The sequence below is a fragment of the Apis dorsata genome, unplaced genomic scaffold, assembly GCF_000469605.1.
Source record: "Apis dorsata unplaced genomic scaffold, Apis dorsata 1.3 scaffold_188, whole genome shotgun sequence".
NCBI lineage: Eukaryota > Metazoa > Arthropoda > Insecta > Hymenoptera > Apidae > Apis > Apis dorsata.
The window spans coordinates 2204501-2209422 of record NW_006263473.1 but is presented as its reverse complement, the minus strand read 5'-3'; the positions used below and the strand labels follow the sequence as shown (position 1 = coordinate 2209422).

Here is a 4922-nt window from a genome sequence, read left to right as displayed (position 1 = left end):
CGCAAGTTTCCGCCGCCCGATGTAATCGGGCACGATATCGCGTTTTCCCATGGGGTTGCGTGCACACATCGCGGCGTTCCTCCACGCAGGGTCGTTGCGTAAAAGAAAGAGTTCATTGATGAGGCCGGCGTGCAACAGCATTCGCGGTGCACGGCCCCGTCGAGTAAACACTGTTTAACGTTTCAGAAGAATTCCCACACAGGGGCCCCCATCGTCCCGTATATGCATCGTTGCCATCGTATCGCGTTGCGCGCGCCAGCCACACTTATGACGCACGAACACACACGTCCGGCACACGGTACTTCCCTCTCTCTCCGTCCTACTCGTACTCCGTCTTGCGCACGCCATTATAGAGGTATACACGATCGGGGATATGGCTGTATTATACGATCGAGATAGTTTCTTGCAAATCCTTTGTGTACAACGATATTACTTTTCTCTCTCTTTTTCTCTTTTTTTTTAGTTTGGTTTCAGTTTAGAAATTTATACTTCATTTGTTTGAATATCGGGTTCTCCATATCTATGCGTAATACTTTCTTTTGTAATTTTTTCATCGTGTATTGTTGAAAACACGAATAAAAAATTATTAAAGTATGTATGGGTGTATAAATAAATAATTGTGTACACGAGAGTTTTTAAAAAAATATATTTTTTAAAATATAAAGCCATTGTTATTGCAAGAGAGTTGCATTGTTATATTATATAATATAATAGAATAGAATATTTTCAGTATAGATTTTATATCAAGTTATATGTATTGGAATAAGAATTTTTGAAATAAATTATAAAATATAAATTAATGATTGTAAGATTTATTTCTTTGAAATTTTCTTTTATAATACATGACAATATATAGAGATAATAAACTAAGATTTATTTTGTTGATTTATTTTGTTATTTTGTTGTCTTACATTTGAATGCAAACATAAAAATACACCTAATTACAAAAATATTAATAGAATAAAATATGTCTACAAAAGCAATTGAAAATCTTTAAAAAAATTATAACCAATTAATCTGTAATCTTTAAAATAAATAATTCTATTCGATGAAATATTTCTTATTTTAATCTTATTTTATTAAATTGTTTTCAAATATTTGTATATTTCTTTACACCATAGAATCCATATTATTTGTAACAAAGGTTCGCAAAATTTTACATAAATTGTCTATGAGATTTAACATGCAGACACTAAATCTTTTCAATAAACTATAAACTGTAAAACTATAAAAAGGAAAAGAAACATCGTTGCCTTACGAGGATCCTCCATGATGGAACGGCAAAATGTGTAGGCACCATAGATCGCAATAAACGAGGAACGTTCGTTTTGTTGACAAAATCAGTTACAGACCATTTCAAGAGGCAATGGCTGCCGCAATAAACAGATAAACCTTTATGATCCGCGATTATTGTACCGGAAAACTTTTACTTTTACAGAGCTCAGGACTGACGGCTAACTAGTGCCGATTTTACACATTGTAAACGTCCCTTGGACCGATGATTTATTTCGTTTTCTTCCCGTCAGGTAAACCTCCATGATTTTGGAATAAAGACGGATTTAGTATTCCTTAAACAATAATAATGGTCGTTAAAAAAAGTTTGTAAAAAACTTTGGAACTTTTGACAAATTTTAAATTTAAAATAAATAATATTGATATATTTGGCCAATTAATAATATTTTATTAATCGAAAAATTTTTAATTTCTGTTTTCTGGATAAATCTCTATTCACGATTCTTTCTACGAAATCGAGACTGAAAGTAAAATTTTTACTATTCAGATTTAATTGTTTCGACATAAATATTTTATATATATATGTGTATATACATATATTTTTCAAAGTAGAGATTAAAAGTCCATTTATCGAGAAACTGCGTTTTATTTTCACGCGTAAAATCAGCCCGTTACCTACGAAATAAACAAAAACTTCGTTTCGAGAGTTCAGCTAAAACCAAAATATATATTTCAAATAAAATTTTCTCGCGGTTGAGGATTTTCAACTGAACCCGCATCACAATTTTCCACGACACTGATCACCGGCAATGGGAAGCGGACAAATTTCCAGCTCACTAATCGACGTGATATTTGTCGAAAAATTAAATTTGTATGCCACGAGCTCAATACGCTTTTCATTACTCGATATTTGGCCGAATTTCACAGATTGCGCCCGTGTTTATCGAGATCCAACATAACTCGATTAAAGTTCCAATATTTTATCTTGAAAAACAACTCATATAATTAATTACAATAAATAGCGATAGAAAGATTAGATAATATACGACGAAGGAAAATTTTTTAATCCTAAAATAGGAAAAAATAGAAAAAATATATATATAAATTAAAACTATTACGATCTATGATCTTATGATGGTCCAATTGAATTAATTTAACTTATTCTAATTTTAAACATTGTTCATATCCTTTGAGTAGATATATATGTATTATTTTTTTTTTCTTTTGCAATATGAATGATTCTTTCCTCTGTCATCGCTCGAAATTCGTCATTGTAAGCCATTATTGTTTCTTGAATCAATCATCGAGCCCATATATGAGATATATATATATATATATTATAATCTCTAAACGTGACACGATAAGTAGGCAAGCTACGATTACGGTTAAAATAATTTTCTATCGCGTGGTTTCGTCACAATACGCGTGCACGCCGCGATAACTCCGCGATAAATCGAGTTCTTGAAACCAGCTGTGCCCTTGCTCCACCAACTTCCGTGTTAACATTTACTCTACACCACGAGTGAGCGTGTAGCAGATGCACGAAATCACGCGGTTCGAGATCTTTTTTCACTCTGTTAATCGAATGATCAAGATCAAACCCCGACGAACGAATAAAGGATGACGTTTCCTCGAAGAGAACGAAAGGAGGGGTGGTCCGCCCTTGTTTCTCTTAGCTTTGCCGCTCATCCACTCGAATTATTTTACTGATCGACGGATAAAAAGGGGTGTGCGCATTAAACTTTGGATGGTTTGTGAATTTCGTGGGGTAATTATTGTATTATTGTATTATAGCTAGGTCGATTGTTATCGAGTTTGGTCTTGGACGAATATTGTTAGACTCGATCAAACTCGAGTGCATTTTTGTTTTCGACTCGGCCACGTGAATTCACGCGACATAGAATTCTAGATTGAATGGAGATCAATCCTGGGAGATGTGTGTTCAAAGGATCTTGTGACTGATCTTTGTTCCTTGTAATATAATTAAAAATATTTTGTAATATATATAAAAATTATAATACATATGTTGTTATCTTAAGATTAAAAATTAAATAATTCGATAAATTCTTTATTTTCTAAAAAAAATCTATTCCACTAGTATATGATATAATTTCACTGTGAAAAATCTTATCGAATCTGAGGCAACATTTTCTGTAACAACATTCGATCTTCTGACGAATTTCCTGTCATATTCCGGAAGAAGAATAAGTACATTATGATTTTATTTCGATTTTATTTATATATCTAGCATCAGTAAATGCATAATGTGCCACGTTAAACTGCAGCTTTGTCCCTGAGACTGGTATATTATTGCATAGCCATGAAGGACCCCCGAGTTACAAGAGGGCCGAGGCAAAGAGGCTGGGCCCCTTCTTGCTTCTGCATCTGCAAACTCTGGACTCGGAAGTTTCGACGAGGGTAGACTGGCTTCCACAATAAAACAGGCCGCGACCTTGAATTTTCTTTTTAATTTTTATCGTTCCTCCAGTCACGAATTACAGTTTACGGTTCGTAACTGACTGTTCTCATTCCCGTTTCTTATCAGGAGACTGTACTTATCGTTTGAAACGTGTACATGAAATAGCATCATGATGCAAATGTTTCGTATTTTTTTTTTTTTCAATGATGAAATTTCAACGAAAGAAGAACAATATTTAATCTCTCGATGTTTCTCTAAACTCCATCTAAAAAAAAAAAATATATAATTTGCACGATCTTTCACGAAAACGATTTTCGAGACCAAGGACATCGCCAATCAGAAAATTCTCTCACGAGATATTTCCATTCCCATGATCCACAATTTCCCATAAATATTTCAGACTAGCTGTCATAACGGCAGGCGATCGGTCAGATGTCACGACCTTCTCATTAACCCCAAGAGGCTGCTTGAAAGATAGAAAGAGAGAAGTTCGAGTGGTTCGCTTGACCACAAACCTCTTGAGGAAGATCGAGGAAGGCGAGTCTAAATTTGGAACGCCCACCCTCTGCTGCTGAGGATCGATCCTGGGATACACCTGCACCCGACGAGGTGATCCGACAGGAAGGAAACATCGTACCCCTAGAATCTTGAAATCTTCGTTTCCGCTGGTTAAAATCTTCGTAGTAGTGGTCTCACGGGGAACCAGGCTAATCGATTTTCTTTCTCGGCTCGATTGCCACACCGGTTGCCTTCAAATTAATTTAGTCTCGCACGATTAATCTTGCGGGCGTATTATTTACGATCGTCTTACGGTGTAAATTGGGTATAAAGGGTGTGAAAGTATCGAGATGTTAAGCGTATGGAGATTGGGTGAAACCGAGAATTGCGAAAAAAGGGGGGGCTTTTTGAGGGTGTAGAGTTTCGTAGTGTGAGAAAGGATGTTAAGATGAGAAAATTGTAAAGAATAGTGTGAATCTTACGCTGTAAAAAAATATTGAGCGAATAAAAATAAGTGAGTAAGGTTGATTTAAGTTTAAGTCGCTGTGAATAGGATAAAGATTTTATCGAAAAATAATTTTTTTTTTAAATTTATTTAACAACGAATTAGAAATATTATTTTTAAAAATTTTAAAGGATTAATTTTTTAAAAAAAAGATTTTAAAAATTAGTATTACTATATTATATATATTATATACTAGAACTTTTTACTCAAATTGAATTATTTCCTTGCACGCACAATAAGCATAAGTGTATTTTAATTATAGGCGGC

General features: G+C 34.2%; 1 long non-coding RNA gene across 1 annotated transcript; it reads left to right on the top strand.

Annotated features, from left to right (window-relative positions):
• The first annotated feature begins 2600 nt into the window (after nt 1-2600).
• LOC116185459 lies at nt 2601-4672 on the top strand. The gene is made up of 2 exons (XR_004150314.1): nt 2601-3001; nt 4053-4672. It is a non-coding gene; the product is annotated as an uncharacterized LOC116185459 (long non-coding RNA).
• Nucleotides 4673-4922: the final 250 nt, after the last annotated feature.